The sequence below is a fragment of the Heterocephalus glaber genome, unplaced genomic scaffold (genome assembly GCF_053883595.1).
Source record: "Heterocephalus glaber isolate CG9 unplaced genomic scaffold, H.glaber_assembly_v1.0 deba00000621, whole genome shotgun sequence".
NCBI lineage: Eukaryota > Metazoa > Chordata > Mammalia > Rodentia > Bathyergidae > Heterocephalus > Heterocephalus glaber.
The window spans coordinates 8,969,644-8,990,313 of record NW_028258153.1 but is presented as its reverse complement, the minus strand read 5'-3'; the positions used below and the strand labels follow the sequence as shown (position 1 = coordinate 8,990,313).

Sequence of the window (20,670 nt, the reverse complement as noted above, 5' to 3'; positions counted from 1 at the left end):
TTATTCTTCTGAGCATGTGAATATGAGTGCCCTGGTTTCATGTGGCTTAGTGTCCAGTCTGGCATAATTTCAAGACAACTACTTATAAGAGCAGCTTTTTTTTTTTTTTTTTTTGGTACCGGGGATCGAACTTGGGTCCGTGTGCTTGCACAGCTGGCAGCAAAACCACTGAGCTAGATCCCAGGCCCTAGGGCAATTTATTAATGGGCAAGTGGAACAATGCTATGTGTGTATATGGTGCCTGCATGTTTTTTCTAGTACAAGCCATTTGAAGGTCTGGTTTGAAATCTTTCTGTTGTTTACTTTTAATTTTTAAGATATACAATACAGTGGTTTTTGGTGTGTGCTCAAAGTGTATACATTAATTCAGTGCATTTTCTTCAACCTGAAAAGAAACACTATACCCTTTAGCAGTCACTCCTTTCTCTCCTTCCAGTCCTCACCACACCACCATTAATCTATTTTTTGGCAGTATGGATTTCCTCATTCTGAACATTTGGTATAAATGGAATCATACAATACGTGGCCTTTTATGTCTGGCTTCTTGCACTTAGTGTAATGTTTTCAAGAGTTGCATTGTAGCACATATCAGCATGGCGCCTCTTTTTTATGCCCGGATGATAATCCATTATATGGCTATATCACATTTTCTTTATCTGTTCACTCGTTGATGGACATTTGGGTGGTTTTCACTTTATGGTCATTCTGAATAATGCTGCTGTGAACATGTGCAGGTTTCTGTGTGGCCATGGTTTCGGTTCCCATGGATAAAGTCCTGGGTGTGGAATCGATGGGTCATATAGTACCTGTCTGTTTAATTTTGAGGATTTTCTGTATTGTTTCCAAAAGAGACTGGTTTGAAATATCGATGTGGTGAAGTCACGTGGCCAGATGGTCTGAATTATTATTTATCGAGAGCTTCATTCTTTGTGCCCCCCCATCTAAAAAATATAACCTAATCCTTTGTTGTCTACAAGAATGGTTTTCAAGTTTTATACCCCCCAGGGCAGGGCTGCTAGAAGAGGTGCCGTCAGGGCGAACAACACTTGTCATGTGTGCCTGGTCACCTCCGGTCCTTTCTCAAAACACACGAGGGACTCTTATTTTGGGAAAAGCGGCTCTGGGTCTTAGCTCCTTTGCCGGGCTGACAATGCCGCTTACATTTTTGCCCTTAGTCCTTTTGCTTTTTCTGGCACCTTGAACCTGTGGGGGAAAGCTTGTACCTTCTCTCATGTACATCTGTGCTTCCCTCACCCACTAGATTGTTTTCCTTTCCCTTTTATCTAGAAATATTCTGAAGGGTGCCCGACTAACAATTCATCTTGATGTCGCCATGGCTTTCAATGACCATTCTCTGCTGTCCTTTGCTCACGCAATGTCTTTAAAGAGTTGGCAACTGTATCCCCCATCTCCTTCTTCACCGCTGTTATTTTTTCTATAACCACCTGGTGAACCTGGTAAAATTGCAGCCTCTGGGACCCATCCCAAAGAGGTGACTTGGTCGGAATGGGGCCTGGGAATCTTCCTTTTAGTAAAAACACCAGGTGGTTTGGCTGTGATGTGCCATGGTGAGTGCCATGGAAGAGCATAGCTCTAGAAGCTCACTCTTGAGATGGGATCGAGGGATTAGCTGGCCTTCGTGGGGCAAGCCCATTTAGGGAGTTTCTACTGTTTGCCAAACCCTGAAATCTGGTTTCTGCCCCTGTATAAGTCCATGAAAACTGCTCCACGAGGAAGACATTGGATTGTTTTCTCAGTGCATGTGCAGTATTTCTGTGCCGACCGTTCATCCCTTCTTTTCATCGCCTCCTCTCTGGACTCCTCTGAGTTCGCATTCTCTGTCTCTGCCTGTGATCAGGCTCATAGAACCGTGATGTCTTTGCCCATGCCATCACTGTGAGTAGAAACAGGTTTTTATTTTCTTGACTTCTTCAAACTCTCCTCCGAACTGAGAGTGGCAATCCTAGCTACTCAGGAAGCTGAGGCAGGACGCCCCCATGTTTAAGGCCAGACCGAGCAATTTAGTAGGACCTTGTGTCAAAGTTTAAAAAAAAAAAAAAAAAAAAAGGACTCAGTGGTCCCTGGGTTCAATCAATCCCCAGTACCACAAAAACAAAACCAAACCTCTGCCCAGTGTTAGAGGTCCATGACAGTTGTTCCCTTTCTGATGAAACATTGGAGCATCTCCCTTAAAAGTATGGTGTCTCTTTTCTTGCTTGTTACTCTTCAGGTCCCTTCTGCCACCTGTCTAGTATCAGTGTCATAAGGTGGGTGCTGTAACCATCGCAAGATCAGAGCTCTCAGCTGGGATTACAGAGGCTGAATCTTCCCCACCTTCGTATCCCCTCTAGTGTCCAGACCGTGCACCCAGAGAGCAAGAACGGAATACCTTTTCATGAATAATAATTATCATAAAAACATTCACTTAAGGGCCAGGGATTTAGCTCAGTGGTTCTGCTGCCTGCCTCGCAAGCATAAGGACCTGAGTTCGGTCCCCGGTACCAAAAAAAAAAAAAAAGAAAAAAACCCCCAAAACCCCCACATTCACTTATTAATTCTTACTATGAGTACATATCAAAATTATTTAAAGGCAAATACTATGAAGAATAACGAGACACTCACAAGCCTAGCACCCACCTTAAGAAAGAAATTATTAATGACAGAGTTGAAGTTTCCCACACATATCCCACAGTATCATCCTCCTCCTACTGCCAAAGGGGACTTTTAACCTCCATGTGCTTGTCATTCTTAAACTTTATACACGTGGTGGATCCTGCATGTAGGCTTTTGCAGAGGTGTTCTCCTCCCTCCTTTCCAACTTCCCTCCCTCCCTCCTTTCTTTCTTTTTTGCAGAGCTTAGAATTGACCCTATAGGGCTTTGGTTGTGCTAGTCATGTACCCTGACATTGAGCTACCCTCCAGCCCTTTTCATTTTTTATTTTTGAGACAGTGTCTCAAAAAGTTGCCCAGGCTGGCCTTGAATTTGCAATCTTCCTGCTTCAGTCTCCCCAGTAGCTGGGATTACAAGTGTGGGCCAACACGTTGGGCTTAAAATTTCTTCACGTGTGTCCATTTTCATTTATTTATCACTATGAGCAAATTAGATAGAAGTTAGTTATTTTCATTTATAGATGAGAAACCCAGGACTTACAGAATTTCAATAATAAAATCAAAGTCACAGCTAATATGTCAGAGAGCCAGTATTTAAATCCATAATTGTATAATGTCAAAGTCCATGCCTTGTAAAAAATTCAGAAAATTACCAACCTTTTTCCAAATGTAACATATTTATGTTCTAAAAATTATTGGATATCACTTCCTTAGCCTTCCTTCGCCTGGTTTGTATGTTCCTTTTATCAAAATTCTTCCAGTTAGATGTCGGAGTAACCTGGCCCTGTGAACCCAACCCAGTGGGAGGTAGGAGACCTGCGTCCTAGTCCTAGCTGTTAGCCCACTGTGGGATTTGGAGGAAATCTCTTTCTTCTGTAAAATGGGGAGATCTGAAGGGCCACTGCAGGCTTGACTGTCGTCTTTCTGTTTTCTTTCTTTTTTTTTTTTTTTAAATAAAAAAAACTGTATTTACTTAGAAGCATTCAGAATGTCAACAAAACAGCTGCAACTTTTTTTTTTGCAATTACAGAGTGGTATTCAGTTAATAGAACAACATTTCGTATAAGCTGCATCAGAGACAACTGAAGATGAACAACTACCATCCCCATGTATAACTAATTTGTGCTGTGCACCAACAAGAACCTGCTTTAAATTTCTATCCCAATTTACAACCCCCATACTGTACCAGGCAAGGTTAGTGGCTATTGAAATACCACCAGGACAGGGCTATCGAAAGACACATTCGGTAGTGTGTTAACGATACAAAAAAAAGACACTGTACAGTTTAAAAACAAATCTTACACAGCCTTACATTTCAGTTTTTTTCTTTAAAAGGAGTGGGCTGTGGACAGGGGGGTTAAATGCTTTATAGACAAGAAAAAACCCCCGCTAGAACCCACTTAGTCATCATCATCATCTTCTTCATCTTCATCCTCTTCATCTTCCGCACCTTCTTCCTCTTCCTTCTTTCTCTTGCTTTTTTCAGCCTTGACAACTCCCTTTTTGCTGCATCAGGTTTTCCTTTAGCTCGGTAGGCAGCGATGTCCTTTTCATACTTTTCCTTCAGCTTGGCGGCCTTCTTCTCGTAAGGCTGCTTGTCATCTGCTGCAGTATTATTCCACATTTCTCCCAGTTTCTTTGCAACATCACCAATGGAAAGGCCAGGATGTCCTCCTTTGATTTTTGGGCGATACTCAGAACAGAACAAGAAGAAGGCCGAAGGAGGCCTCTTGGGTGCATTGGGATCCTTGAACTTCTTTTTTGTTTCTCCTTTGGGAGGAATATAGGTTTTCATTTCTCTTTCATAACGGGCCTTGTCCGCCTTTGCCATGTCTTCAAATTTTCCTTTCTCTTTAGCAGACACGGTCTTCCACCTCTCTGAGCACTTCTTAGAAAACTCTGAGAAGTTAACGGAAGCATCTGGGTGCTTCTTCTTGTGCTCCTCTCGGCAAGTTTGCACAAAGAATGCATATGATGACATCCTGCCTCTCGGCTTCTTAGGCTCTCCTTTGCCCATGTTGACTTGTTTTCCTCAGCGAGGCACAGAGTCGCCCAATGCCCGTCCGGCTCTCACTTGCCCCGGCGCTGTCTCTGTGGAGCTCAGTGGACTGCAGTGGCTGTGAGAGCGGGAGCCAGACTCAGCCACCTCACTCTCTCCGCTCTGTAACATTACTCTCTTGACTGTCCTCTTTCTTAAGGACTCATACTGACTGACATTCTGTGTGAGCTGATGTGGAGTATACAATAAGGATGTCTGTAGTACCAGGAAGGAATCCGAAGTCCCAGGAAATGTGAATCTTACTCATTTCTCCTACTCTTCAGCTGCCCAGGGCTGGTTCATAAGTGACTAGTTGAGTAGGCATTCCTTTTTTTTTGTTTTTTTCTTTTTTTCCTTTGCAATGCTGGGGATGGAACCCAGGGCCTCATACATGTTAGGCAAGGGCTCTACCACTGAATTACACCTCCAGGGCCACAGTCAGCATTTCTAACACAAGGAGGCTTGAGAACAAGTCCAGGCCTGGAGGAAGGACTCGCGGCCTGATCCTATCCTAAGCTTCAGTCCCAAAGAAAGCAAAAGGTTTGTTCAATCTTTGAACCATATACTCACTGTTTGCTCACCTTCCGTGGGACTGAAGTCATGTAAGGACTGAGTCATATAAGATTCATCCTGTCCACCATCTCTATATGGCTTGAGGTTCTGTGTGTCATGCTTCCCTACACTGATCCTAAAATCGGGTAAACAGTGATCAAAACAACAGTAACGATGCTCCAGTTTGCATTGAGGAGAGGCTAATAGTGAAAATGGATGTTTTCGAATGGCCATATCACTGATGATTTCTCTATAAAAGTTGAGTGACCTTTTGGTTCAAGATTTTGTTACTAACTGAAAGAAACATTTTGGGCATGTGTTATCACTTCCTTAGGGCTAACACGGAAAATTACTTCAAACTCGCTTAGTTTAAAACAGCAGAAACTTATTCTTTCTTGGTTCTCTAAGTCAGTAAGTCTGAAATCAAGGTATTGACAAACCACGGTCCCTCCCAAGCTCTAGGGATTGTGAAATGCCCTCTCCCTAACTCCCCAGTACTGGGGATTGAGTTCAGGGCCTCACACGTGCTAGGCAAGCACTCTGCCATTGAGCTACATCCTAGGGCCAACCACCCGCCTTGGTGACACTGAGGCGCCAATCCAGGTGTGTTCTGCCACTGAGGCACATCCCCAGCCTTTTTTTTTTTTTTTTTTTAAAAAGGAAGTGTGATCAGAAGCTACAGGGAATGTTGCTGCTGAGTGCCAGCTGACGTGTTATGGCTCAGGTCTAAATTGTCCCCCCAGATTCTCATGCGTGTGGAAGGTGAGGGTGCTGTACTCATCAGTGGACTCATCCGTTGATGAGTTTAGTAGCTGAATGTGCTAATAGGAGGTGGAGCCTGGATGGAAGTGGGTCACTGGAGGTGTGACCTGGAAGGGTGTATACTTGTCCCAGTTCCTGCCCTGTCTCTCTTCTTCCCTGCTGCCATGGATTGAGCACTCTTTTCCTCCTTCTTGGTCCTCTGCCATCACGTTTCTGCTTTGGAGCCACCTGACCAACGAGTGAAACCATGAGCCCAAATAAACCTCTCCTCCTTAAAGTTGTGGGTGTCTGGTGTTGTGTTCCAGTGATGTTGAGAGTAACTAAGATATAAAGGAAAGGGGGAGATCATCAGTGTGAGAAGAGGTGTATCGAACACTAGTAACAGTGTGAGCTGGAGTTGAGAGAGGGTGCTTCTGGTTTTTCTTGTCGTTTCTTTTTGAGACAGGGTCTTTCTATGTAGTTCAGGCTGGCCTTGAACTCATTGTGAGAAAGTGTGTTTTAAAGCGTGTGGCAAATCATGGGTCATGAACAACGAATTAACGTGAAATTTTGTCAATTTCATTGGAGTGGTGTAACCATGCTGCTTCAGACTTCACCTTTTAAATTCATATAATCATGCGAAATGAAACTTGAGTCTATGGTTATGTTTTTGTTTTTTTTTCCGTGGTATGAGGCTCAAACACAGGACCTTGGGCTTGGGAGGCAGGCAGGCAGTGAGCCACTGACCCTGGCCCAAGTCTATGGTTATGATCTGGAGACCGAGGTTTAGGGTTCTCAATGGAAATCACCCAGTTCTCCTCCTGTGAAAAAAATCGTGTCGGTCAAGATTCAACATCAAAGTGATGTTGCTTTTTGACCTTGATGGAATTGTGTGAGCTGAGTTTGTACCCAGGAACACTACAGTAGACTCTGAATATTAAAAGAGCTTATTAGAGTATTTAAGAAACCACGTGTATAGGAAACAGCCAGAGAAATGGGCCAGTGTTGTCATCCTGCAGTATGACATTACTCCGCCATGACAATTACTTCTGGTATGGGAATTTCTATAAAAATTTTACAGAGTGTCCTCATCCTCCTTATTCATAGGATCTGGCACCGTGTGACTTCTGGTTGTTTTCCAAAGTCAAAAGGACCATGAAAAGTAAATTTTTTGAATTGAATTAGGATATCAAGGCAGCCATGACAGCAGAACTGAAGACTCTCCCAAAAGAGAACTTCCAGAACTGCCTCAGAGAGTACCAAGAATAAGTGTGTTCAAAGCGAGAGGATTATTCTGAGAGGGATTAAGGGCAATGTATCTTTTACTATGATACATTTTAAAATCTAAATGTTCACTAGTAGTTTCTGATCATATTTTTAGACAAAGTCTCACTGTGTTGCTCAGGCTGGTCTTGAATTTGTGATCCTCCTGTCTCAGCCTCTCAAGTAGCTGGGGTTATAGGCATGAGCCACCATGCTGATGTGAACCATTTCTTGCCTGATTTTGGGGGCTTCTGTTGTTCCCTGGCTTGTGGTAGAACAGCTTCAGCCCGTGCCTCTGTCTTCTGTGTGTCTCTTGTCTTTTGAGTCCCAAATCTCTCTCTCTTTCTACTCGTGAAGTCATCAAACATTGGATTTAATGTCTCTAAAATCCAGAATGATCTCATCTCAAGATCCTTAACTTACTTATATATGCAAAGCCCCTGTTTCTAAATAAGGCCACATTCATAGGTACCAAGGTTTAGCACTTGGGTATATCTTTTCAGGGGACACTATTCAAACCATTACAGAGTACTTTTGGAAAAACGGTTGAACTCAAAGCATTGGTTTTTGTTGCACCATTGTAGCATGGGTTTCTTTCATCAGTGATAAAAGCAGGTTCTTGCCCTCTGAAAATCCACCTGAGCATGAGTTGTTTTCCTGGATGCCCAGTTGTAGTCACCTGTAAGCAGAGAGAGGCCCAAATCTTCTGACACCATAGAGCCGACTGCCACATAGCATCCAGGACAAACATCAGAGGCCTGCAGGAGGCTGAAATGGAGCATAAGGGAGCTGGTGCAGTATAAATTCCATGAACTACAAAGTTACTTTGAGCCTCTTCAAGGAAGTATAATTATTATCCTTTTTCATTGGCTATTAGTAAGTGATAAGTGTCATCATCACTGTTGGGTTGTTCAAAGGCCAAAGAAGAAATAGAAAGAATGGACGTCTGTGAATAAGTTGTAAACTACTGGTGACTCGCTTAAGCTACCTAAGTGGCCTGTACAACCAGATTCTTAATTTTTTTTTTTTTTTTTTGTACCAGGGATCGAACTCAGGACCTTGCGGTTGTAAGGCAGGTGGTGGAACCACTGAGCTCAATCCCTGGCCCCAGATTCTTACTATTTTGTCCTCTGTCTCGGTGCTCACCTGCGGCATGGTAACAGGATCATTGCATACACCTGTGGGCAGTGAGGAGCGAATAGAGGTCAGGGTTTTACACTTCTACAGAACCTGGATTCCTGTTAGGGAAAAATAATATCTAGTTCGTGTAAGAAGATTCTACATATAACAGTTGTTCTAAGAAGGAATTTAGCGTCTTGGAATGGCCCACAGGTCCTAAAGGAATGGCGCAGTTTGAGTCATCCTGCTTCTCGATGCAGACGAGAGGAGAGCTAAGGCTGGGGAGGAGGCATCTCTGACACTGGGTCTTCCCTGTCTTGCCCTCCTGGCCCTTCGCAGCTTTCACTAAGTGCTCGCGGTATAGCAGGCACCATCGTAAGTGCTTTAGATCTGTTGATTGCATCCTCGCTGTACCTCTATGAGGTGCAGTTGGGGCTTGTTACTTGTAGCAGTTATGCTCTGTAAAGCCACCTTGAGCGCTGGCTGTGTGAATACTGAGCCACTGCTCCCAAGGGAGCTACAGGAAGTGTTAGGCTCTTGCCAGCTGATTCACCAAATGATCAATATGTGATCTTGTTTTATGTATTTCTTCTTCAAGCCACTTTATTTAACATGTACTTTTGGTTCATTAACATTGAACTCATGGTCAACAGCTGCTATGTGTCACATCTGAATGAAGCTTATCTAACACATGTGTTTTAGCATTTCAGCACCACACTTAGGGGACATTCTAAACAGTGAAATCACCAATGAGAGTATAAAAATGCACAATATTCCACTAACCATACCACAAAAAAGTCAGTTGTTTCAGTATGAGAGCTGAGACAGGAAGGCAGACTACTGCTTGTTCAGCTGCAGTTGGGAATGTTTACCTTGGTTATCACTGCCCAGCCCATATCCACCGGGGACCTTGAAACGATCGCTAGTATTTTTTTTTTTGTACTGGGAATCGAACTCAGGACCTTGCACTTGCCAGGCAGGCAGGGCGCCACTGAGCCAAATCCCCTGCCCCCAAATTTTAGGTTTACTGGGTGAATTTTAGTGGGTAGGGTGATCTGCAAAGATGAGATCTGTGGCTAATGAGGATTCACCGTCATGATGTCTGTGATTACTACCGGACAGTGGAAGAAACTGAGGCACAGAGAACTTCAGTAGCTGGTTCAAAGGCACATCTAGCTGAGCTGGGATTCATGGCCTGTTATATTTCAAAGCCATAGAAAGAGCAGAGCCCTTCCAAAATGCAGGGTGTGGTGTCATTAGCTGCTTATATGGTGTGTGCTAGAAAATGTGGTTGCGATATGACACTCCCTGAATTGTGCTTGCTAGGGGTTCAGAAACACTGGGCCCATTTTCCCCTACTGAGGCTATATACCAGGTGCCAGTAGGAAGGAAGGGAGGGGAGGGATAAGTGAGGGCTCAAGACATTTGAATGGGAATCACCACTAACTCCAGAAGTACAATCATCTTTCACATGTGTGGGGTTTTTCTTTTACCATGTGGACTCATGTGACCTTTGAGCATCTTCCACCCTTGGATGGGCTTTCAAAAAGTGTTGGCAAATGTACGTTGGACCCTTGACTTACCAACTCCATCGGCTCCCGAGGGCTGGTTGTAAGTTAATACAGCTGAGATCTGGATGTTTACCTGGGTACGTGCCGTAGATAACAAGAGGCAGATGAATCTTTCACGAACCAAATTAACCCAAGTTGCTTGCATGTCAGGCTGGTCTTAACTTGAGGGTCCACTGTAGTAGTGTCAGTAAGGTCTCTTAGAACAGGGTCCAGATGGGCTGATTTTTTTTCCCCCACAGCATGCTGTCAGATTCCTGGAGCCCAGCCTCTGAGCAGATTGTGAAGAGTTGACACATTTCATCCCTGGCTTCCCACAGCAGCCTGCAATTTATAGCCAGTAGCCCTGGGGGCAGGTGATGATTCACAGGAGGTACCTGCAGAGGCTTGAAGGTCTCTGTGCAGGACCTGCTCAGGCTCCAGGAATCCCGCTCTAGGGCTGGGGATTTAGCTCAGTGGCACCACACCTGCCTCCGGAGTGAAAGGCCTGAGTTCGATCCCCGATCCCCGGCACCACAAAAAACAAACAACAAAAGAAAACAAGTATCTCACTCGAAGGCTGGCATTTTAACCTCCTTGAGAGACAAAGGAGAGATGGGGCTGTTCCTGGGGCAGGGCCTCGGGCCCGATAAGTAGGAGGTTGACCTTTTGTAGGAAGTCAGCTGCTCACAGTTCACAAGGGTGACTTTTGAATTCTTTTTTTTTTTTTGGTTCCGGGGATCAAACTCGGGTCCTTGCGCTTGCGCAGCAGGTGGCGAAACCACTGAGCTAAATCCCCGGCCCACAAGGGTGACTTTTAAAGGCGTTATTTCCTGGCAACACACAGCATCCCTCTTCTGCTTTTGTGACTTATACTTGTTAATCTTAGTGACATTGGAAGTTCCCTAGAAGACGAAATTTCTTTCTCTTACACATCATGTGATCCAAGTTTCCTGGAACTTTCTAGATATCTTTTTAAATTAGTCCATATTAGGTATGCAGCATAATAGGTATACAGAACAATGAACAGTAAACAGAAAAAGTAAACTAGGAGAAGTAAACTAATAAGTGTGTAGGAAAAAGAAAAGAGTCAGGGAGGGAGGCATGTTTGCAATTTCAAATAGATTGTCAGGGCAGGCGTCACGGAGAAGGTGGTTTGAAGAAGGGGCAGGAGGAAGGCATGTGGGCGTCTGGAGGAAAATAGCATAGGCAGATGGATCAGCCGGGGTCGGGCCCTGAAGCAGGAGTGTGACTGATGGGTTCAGAGAAGAGCAAAGAGGCCAGAGTGGTTGGTACCGTGTCAGGCCTATGGACCATTGCCCGACTTTGGCTTGGACTCTTAGGCAAAGGAGGTTTCTGAAAGGTTTTGAGCAGAGGGCTGACATGATCTGATTTACATATTTAAAGGCTCATGTTGGCTGTTAAGAACAGAGTTTGTGGGAGGCAGTGGTAGAAGGAAGTGGATCTCAGTGAAAAAACTACTGTGGGAAGTCTTATGCAAGATGTAAGAAGCCTTGGCTCAGGGCATAGTGGTGGGTATCTTTTGAAGGTAGAGCAGTAAGATTTTCTGAGGGTTTGTAGGGCTGTAGGGGATGAGAGAGTTGGGATGACTTTGAGGGTCTTGGCCTGAGCAAGGGGAAGGGTGGAGCTACCATCACGGGAGTGAGGAGCCTACGGGTGGTCAGAGGAAGCGGGAAATCAGCTGCTTGTTTTGGTCCATGTTGAGCTTGTGCTGCCCATCAGACATCCAGGTGGAGAGAAAATCTGAAACATGGGAGAGAGGTCTGCACTGGAAGTTCAGGCAGAGGTCTGGGGCTCTTGCTCAGGTGGGTGGTCAGATGAATTGACCAAGAGTGAGTGCAATTAGATGAGAGGCTGGGGACAGAGTATCACCTTCCTCAGCCCCAGAATATCCTTAGCTGCCCGCGGCGCCACCTTGAAAGCAGGGTGCACGTGCCTGAAACATGACCTTGAAAGCAAGGCGCACATGCCTGAAACACACTAGAAAGGGCTGCACCACAGCTGTGGAAATGAAAAGCCCAAGGGGAAGGAGCACTTAGAGAGGGGCCGGAAAACACATGCTGGGGGTGAAGGTGACTTAGTGTGAGAACAGCTGCAGAATGCATGGAATAAAGGTTCAACTTGGGGTTGAAGACTAAACATTGGATCAGTAGGTTAAAAAAACGGAGCCAGAATATCTGCTCTGGAAACAGTAAAGGAAGAAGGAAAGAATGAAATAAGGAGAGTGAGAGAGGGAAAGAGAGTAGGAGAGAAAGACAGAGAGGAGGAGGAGGAGGAGGAGGAGGAAGAGGAAGAAGGAAAGGGAAGAGGAGGAGCAGGAGAGGACAGGGAGGAGAAAGGGACGAGGAGGAGGATTGCAGATGCACTTGCTCCACAGAAGGAGGCAGGGAAAGGATCAAAAGCCAGGGGTCTCTAGGCTGCCACTTCCTCAGAGGGAATCACACAAGGAGGCCTGAAGTAGTGAGATCTGAGTCTCCTGAGATCTGTCCTTCTAGACACTGGTGGCTCCATCTCGGCACTATTTTCAGAGCTCAGTCTTCCGTCCGTGCTGACTGACATGCTGCCCTTGGGCAGAGCGGTCAGGTCACTGGAGCTCTTGTCGTCAGCAGCCAGCTCGTATGTATGATATTTTGTGAGATCTTCCCAAAATCTTTTACACACAGGTTTTTCTGTAGTAGAGAGGAATCCCAGCAGTAGAGTAGAAGTGGAGAGGGATCCTGGCTTTCTCGGTAAACACTTTCATGTAGGGTAGCACTTTACAGTCTGGTCCCCTGGCGGAGATTAGCATTTATTAATCCCTCCCCCCTTTGCCACAGACCCGGTTGAAGGAAGACACCAGGTTTTTGGGTTTTATGCCCTCAGGTGGGGTTAGGGTGAAATCTGAGACATTTCTCTTCCTGTCTTCTGGGAGTGAAAGTGGCCTGTGCTTTGGATGTAACATCAGAGCAGCCTCTCAAATGGCCCAAGTTAATAAAATATTGATCATCAGCACATGGTGGCCAGGGGCAAAGCAACCTCTCTTTCTTTCCTCAAAACCTCTTAAAAATCATTACGTGGAGGAAGAGAGAGAAGTGAGCTTGTGACCTGCAGCCTCCTTCTTTTCTTCCTTCTGTCCTCCCAGGGCGCCCGGGGCCCAGACTTCAGGTCCTTTGCACTGAATTCTGTATCCATGCACCCAGAGCTCTTCCTGCTCACAGATTCACAGAGGTTCCCAGGCTGCTTCTCTTCTGGCTCTTTGCTTTAGGCTTTGCTCTGTCCTGGTCTCTCTGTCCCGTGGTTCCAGAGTTTTTGAACACAGTGGGTTGATGCCTTGGCTGGGTAGCAGTGCAGGAGTAAAAGGAGTGCTTGGGACCTGTGAGCCTGCTCAATCCAAGAGCCAATTCTGATGCTGTCCAGTGAGCTTGTAGCCCTTGTTCATTTTCCTCTTCACCCCTCTTTTGAAAGAAATTATTGGTGTAATTATTTAATAGAGGTAAAACCCCGTCTTCCCAACGCCCCCAGGAAACCTGCTTGTCATTACTGGGTAAGAAGAACGCATTGGTATGAGATCCCCATGGAGGAGGCCATGCAAGGAGCTGGGGAGGTGGCCCCACAGGGAGCAGCAGCTCAGGAGGGCAGCTGGAGTTCTCTGCCAACCCCGCAGGAGAGGCCCTGGTCCTTCTGGGCAGCGACTGCTGGTTCTCATCCCCGGTTCACATTGTCCCCTGAGTATCGGTGAGTAGGCAGGGTCCGAGGCTCCTAGGAGACATCAGGGACACTGTTTTGTTTGTTTGTTTTGGTGCTGGGGATCAAACTCAGGACCTTGTGCTTGCCAGGCAGGCACTGTGGTGCTGAGCTACATCCTCGGTCCCCAGGGGACACTGTTTCTAATTAGGGCAGGGCTGGCTGTGCAGAGGACTTGGGAGGGGCTGTCTGGAGGAGGAGCTCTTCTAAACAGTCTGAGTGTTGACCTTCCTCATCCCTCTACTCCCTGGGTAAGAATGAATGGCCAGGGGCCAGGGATTTAGCTCAGTGGTTCCGGCACCTGCCTTGAAAGCCTGAGTTCCATCCCCGGTACCAAAAAAAAAAAAGAATGAATGGCCAGTGTTGGACACTAACTGGCTGAAGGTGTGTGTGTGCGTGTGTTTGTGCGTGCGTGTGTGTGTGTGTGTGTGAGAGAGAGAGAGAGAGAGAGAGAGAGATGGTGGGGGGGAGAGAAAGAGAGAGAGAGAAATTGACTGAGGGTAGCCAGGGTGGCAGCCATGGTAAACTTCTCAAAACAGGAAAAGAATTTGTGGCTTAGTAAAGCAAAAGATAGCTAGACTATATTCATTGTCAAATGTTTTTACTGATTAGTCAAGCAGATGCTGTCTAATTTCTAAACTTCCCTCTTTGGGAGGCTTTTAAAAAGTGGTCATAGGACCGGGGATTTAGCTCAGAAAGCACAAGGTCCTGAGTTCCATCCCTGGTACCGGAAAAAAAAAAAAAAAAAAAAAAGTGGTCACAGTTAGTGATGCCTGGGGTTTCCTCTAGCAGGTTGGAATCAAAGCTGTTTGTTCCACTCAACAAATACTTATAAAGCAATCACTCTGTGCTGGACCCTGCTAAGTGACATGGGGCATAGAAGAGTGACTGGATACAATCCCACCTCTTGAGGAACTTACCAACTTGGTAGGAGATAAGAGTTACGGAAATAAAACAAATTTGGGGAAATACAGGGCTGGTGTCAGGAAAGTACAAGGCTTCGATCGCCCTGAGGTGTGTTTTCTGTTCCACGGTGGCTTCCCCTGGTGGAAGCTGTGCATCAGGGCTGTCTGACTTTAGCACCGCGGCCCTGGAGAGAAGCCCAGTACTGGGAGCATGGACACATACGGCTGTTACTTGAGCTACTGTGTTTGTGGGTGCACCTGAGCCACAGCATTTGGGGGTCCAGTCATAGGATGCTCAGTGACACCCTAAAGGGCCTCATCTGGGAGAAGTCAAGCAACCCCGTATTCCTGATCTGATCTGCAAAGTGGGATAAGGCCTCTCACTCTTCCTGCCCCAGACGGTAGTATAACACGAGGGTTGGAATGTGGGAGCCTTTGGCACAGAGGCTGACTATAATGCAGTGGCTTAGCATCGGCCACAAGAGCTAGGTAGGCAGAAAGAAATGGGGTCAGTGCCTTTCGTGGCTTGACACCTCTCTGATGTCTACCTGTTCTTTTGGACCCCTCTTTGCCCCAGCCGTCTCTTACTGGGCTCTCCCATTCTCTCCAATGAGTCATTCCTAGGAGATCCTTCCTTACTCCTACTACTCCACTGATCCCATAGCTTCCATGGTAACATGCGATGCATGTGCTCTTGTCCCATCTTATGGTTTGGACATGAAATGGCCTGGAAAGCCTCATGTATTTGGATTATGATCTTCTAGCTAAGTGTGCTGTTGGAGGCGGGGCCTGCTTGGAAGAGGCAGATCACGGAGGGGGTGACTTGAAGGGTGCCTCTCCCCCCAGGCTCCTCCTATCTCTCTGCTTCCTGGCTGCTGTGATATGAGGAGTTTTCCTCTGCCAGATCCTTCCACCATGAGTTTCTGCCTTGCAGCCAGCTAACCAAGGCCTGTAACGGTGAGCCAAAACAGACCTCTCCTTTCTGTTGTGGATACTGGGTATTGTGTCCCACGAATGAGAAAGCGACTAAGATATCTCACATCTATTTTTTTTTTTGGTACCAGGGATCGAACTCAGATCCTTGCGCTTGGGGAGCAGGCAGCGGAACCACTGAGCTAAATCCCCAGCCCGATATCTCACATGTCTGTCTCTGCCCTGTCCTGTGCCCAGACCCTCCATACCTCCTGAGCGTCCTGTGGCTCACCAACTCCACCTTGGATTCCACCCTGAGTCTCAGCTGAAGCTGTCACCCTCACACAGTTGCCACCTGAAGGCATTTGTGCTGCCCACCATGGCAGCCGTGGTCTCCCTCAGATGAGGCTGGGACCGGTCCTCTCATTTCCTCTCTTGCTGGCGTTTTGCTGGCTCATATGCTCATTCATTTTCATCTCAACCATTATTTCAAAACGTTTAAAATTATATATGTATTTATTTGTTTAGCAATAAGATGCTTTTCCTTGTTACTATACCGGAGATTTGAGTAGAATGACTGCTCTGGCTGTGATTGGTTTGCACAGTTCACAGAACAAAGCCTAGACTAGCACTATCTTCAGTCTGACTCCAGATTACCTTTTCATCTTCATGCCCGTGGTTTCCCTGGATCCATGCATCACTGTAGTGGGCATGCAGGAGCCCTTCCAATGCGCCAGCCTGGGGCAAACGAAGGCTCTACTGGCTGTTCCTGCTCCAGCCATGCCCTCTGCTGACCTCCAGCCTCATTCAGAGTTCAACATCCTCCTTAAAGCCTGTAAGTACAGAGCACCAGGCATTACCCGTCACCCCTTTCACTGGCTCATCATCCCTAAGAAGAGCCAGGATGTGGGGGCTCTCTCTGTTTTAGAACCAAGTGGTTTTGAGAAGAGTGTGAGTCTTTCTCCTCTCCCCATAGTGCAGATGAGCCTGTCCAGTCTCAGGGCCTGAGCTTCGAGGGCACAGCCAGAAGCCAGAGGGATTTCAGGAACACTGTTCAGCACCCAGCTCCCAGCCCTGTGCTGGTTAGGTGGCTGATCTCCTGCTGGCCTTGGCTCCAACATCCTGTTCCCACCTCTGCCCCAGTCTTCCCGTGTGGGCCCTGAATGTCTTTTCTAAGTCTGAGGCCTTGATTGTCTTCATGCCTAATCTGCACCCCGTCGCTCCAGCACTGGAGCCCCTTTTTTGCTGTGTGATTTGTGCTGTTGAACTCCAATCTGGTGACTGGTACTTGTGAGATTTCCTTAGTGCTGACTTCTGAGTACATCACATGGGTGGACATCTTAATAGTTACCTGTGCCTGTCTGTCAGGTACTCGCTTTCTTTTTGGTACTGGGGATCGAACTTGGGCCCTTGCGCTTGTGAGGCAGGTGGCGGAACCACTGAGCTAAATTCTCGGCCCTTGTCAGGTACTCTGGTTCCACCTTCCCAGGTGCCATCTGGACGTCTTCTGTCTGTCTTCCTTTGCCCCGCCCTCATGGCACACCTGCAGATGTGTGTGCCGGTCCACATCCCTGATGGGGGGGAGTGGGGATCTTAGGCCTGCTTCAGAGAATGGCATCACTCACCATCCAGGTGAAGAAGCCGGAAGCCAGGAGCCTTGGAGTGGTCTTTAGCTCTTCCCCCTCCCTGTGGCGCTCTCCCACCGAGTTTACCTCCAGGTCCCTTTCATTCTACCATAGTCCTGCCTAGTGCAGTGTTCTCCAGCTTCACACGGCATGGTTCTCACGCCAGTCCCGATCCCTGTCACCTCTCACCTGACTTACTGCAGGTGCACCTTCATGACTCTCCTAAATCCTCTCCGGACATCTGTCCAGCAGTCTGCACACTTTAGCTGGAAAGTGAAAATGTAATACTGTTTAAATAGCATCAGAATTCTGCTGAAAACTCGTCCAGATCTTGCCTTGCTTTTAGGAATAAACACTGACGTGGAAAAATGTTACAAAAAGGACCTACAAAGCCATGTGTTTCTAGCCCCAAGCTAACTCCCAGCGTCCTCTTATTCTCTGACCAAGGCTCCCTTTCTTCTATGCACCCACCCTGTTTCCTCCCACCTGCTTTTCAGCATGCTGCCTCCTTTCTTGCACCTCTGTTCTCATCTGTCACCTTACAGCCCAAGCATGCCTGTCTGTGCCCACCTCCACTGGGATCTTCTGTTAGCATCTTTCACGTGCTCTTGCAGCTCCCTGCACACCCCCTTTATAGCACTTAGCACAGTTTTAAATTACAGAGCCATGTGATCTTTCATAGATGTTTTCTCATACTTGGCTCCAGTGAGGTCCACAGACAGGAACCGTGTCTGTTTTGCTCACAGTTTTATGGAGCCCTGTGATTAGCATGTAGTCAGTGCTTCATACATATTATTAGACGAAGTGAATAGCCCCTGTGTGCCCTGTTCTGTCTCACAGAAGTTAACTGAGGCTATGTACAGGCGTGTCCTAGATGTGATGCTCCATCACTGATATTTCCCCTAAGCCCAAACATGGGAACCTCTTTATTTAGGAAAAATCATGAAACACATGTACAGAAGGGAGCTCCTGAAATTCTTAGTCCATATCCTGCATTGTTTATAAAAATATTTACATATGCATATTTCTTGCTTAATTTTCTTGGTGTAATGATTTTCATAGATACTGCGTATCATTATATTCTAAGTTTACTGTGCTTCTTTGAACTCAGAGCCAACAAAAAATACATTTCTTCATGTTAATTGCATGCTTCTTTTAATCTATTAACAATTCCATTCCGTATGGGATTCCTTTTTGGTCTTAACTTCTGGGGTACTCGGTGCAGAATTTCATGTTTGACTGTAGTGAGTGCCTCTTCCCACGTATCTGGTTCCATTTCTTTTCTGCTCTTTTTCAATTGATTTATTTTTTGTCTGTTTTTATTGTTGTATTGTGTTATATTTAATTATTAAAGACAATTTAGACCTTTTTGTTATAAATATATATTACATTATCTATCTATCTATCTATCTATCTATCTATCTATCTATCTATCTCAAAGTCCTTGTCCTTTGTCTTTTTTTTGGTACTACAGTGGTAATAATCCGCATTCTTCATTTGGAGCAACTCTGGTGAGGGATGATGAAGAGAATTGTGGAGCCTACCTCATGATGTGTCCCACACAGAGGCGGATGAGACAAAATCTTGTACAATTTGATAGTCATTTGTAATCAGCAAGCCAAAGACTCAGAGGTAAGCACTTTTTGACATCTTGCAGATGATACTGGACAGCAAATATAGCAGTTACAAGAAGACCAGCTTGAAATAAAGAATGAGCTGTTTGATGTTTTTGTTGTTGTTATTTCTAAAAGTAATTTTATTGGTATACTTTTGATATACATAATGATCACATTTATTGTAGAGAATTTGTACCTGTACATAACATATCTCTATTCTTCTTTTTTCCCCATTCTGTTGTTTGTTTTTGAGAGTGGGTCTCACTATGTTGCTTAAGCTGGTGTGAAATTCCTAGGGTTCAGACACCACCTCAGGCTCCTGAATATCTAGGACTATAGCTATGCACCACAGTGCCTGGCTTATGCATGAGATACTTGAGACAAACAGCAGGGATAGCAGACATTTTTGTTAGTTGCTAATTATAGCTAGTCTTGATAGACCTGCTTGATACCACAGATCAGACCTATTTCTAATTATTACCTTAATGCTACAAATTACATGCGAGGCAATGCTGGAAGATAGATCATCGTAAGTAGTCCATCTCTAATCTTTTCAGTTGTTTAACAAGCCCTGGTTAGATGGTTCACCCTGAAATTTGAAGGATTCTTTACATTATTAGTAATTCTGAATTAATGGGGTCTGAATTAATGTTATATTTCCTGTTTAAAGCTTCTTAAATTGTGCCCATTGTTTAGACAGTAATAGATCTGCTATATTTGGGATGGTTTTTGTGATAAAGCTTCCCAGTGACTGCAAATTCAAAGAATTCTAAATTAAAACAGCAAAAGGATTGTGCTTTTTTTCTCCTTTCAAAATTAGTATTAGAGTACTGTAGTGAATGGTATATAAAGTCCTTTTCCAAATAATGCAGCCTATGTTTTTTGACTGCTGTGTTATCAGCTCCAAGTAGACTTCTGTATTAAATACACACTCCATGTTTCTTTGTGTCTTGCAGAAGTTCAGGAAAATAGCTCTGAAGAAAAGCCCTAGAGTGTGTGGTGGGGGTGGGAGCTGTGTATGTTATTTATCCCTTATCAAGATTTCTCTATTTTTTTTGTTTTGTTTTGTTTTGTTTGGTACCGGGGATCAAACTCAGGTCCTTGCGCTTGCAAGACAGGCGGCGGAACCACTGAGCTAAATCCCCGGCTGTCTATTTTTTTTGTATATCCTTTTATTGGTACACTTTAGATGTACAATATAATGACATTTATCATTGGAGGTATGCACCTTTACATACTCTCTTGGTTCTTATTTTTTTCCTCCTTCACCTGCCCTCCCTTCAACCCCTCCATCCCTCCCTATTTACAAAGACTTTGTTTCCTTTTTTCATTTTCTCATATTAATTCCATTCCCTTCTTTCCTTTCCCCTGCCTCTCCTACTTCTCCTTCTCCTTTGCCCCTTTGCTTTTGAGATTTCTCTATTTTTGCAAATCAACTAGCTTCAGAAGGAATCAAAGCAATGTGAACAACTTCACCCTCCACTGCAATGTTATTCAGGAATCAGAAATGACCTGAGATTTCAACACACTATGAGAATGGCATAGATTTTTAAAACTTTTGAATTATTTCTGAAATTTTATGTTTTATATTTCAGACCATAGTTGACCCTGGATAACTGAATCAGTGGAAACTAAAACTGCAGATAAAGGGAGGGGGCTGCTATAAATGCTCACTCTTTTTCTTCTTCTCTACTACAACCTAGAGAGGCATGCAAAGAAGATAAGAGCCACCAGATTAAATGCTTAAATGGTTAAGACTGAGGGTATTCAGAAAGGACATTGAGACAGCACTAGAATTAGTCACTTGTGGGATGGAGAGGGTGGAGCAAGAGCCACAGCACTTTCCAGAGGGAGCAGATTCTGACGAAAGCTGACTGCCAGAGGCTGGGCTGAGGGGATGAGGTGGCAGGAGACACATTTTACTCATTAATAGTATTATTTGTGTTTCCTTCTGAGATTGGGACTTAAAAGTTGTTTGTTTGTTTGTTTGTTTTAAAG

The 20,670-nt window shown here is 45.3% G+C and overlaps 1 pseudogene; it reads right to left on the bottom strand.

Annotated features, from left to right (window-relative positions):
• Positions 1-3,564: 3,564 nt before the first annotated feature.
• Positions 3,565-5,110, bottom strand: LOC147829343 (high mobility group protein B1 pseudogene; annotated as a pseudogene).
• Positions 5,111-20,670: the final 15,560 nt, after the last annotated feature.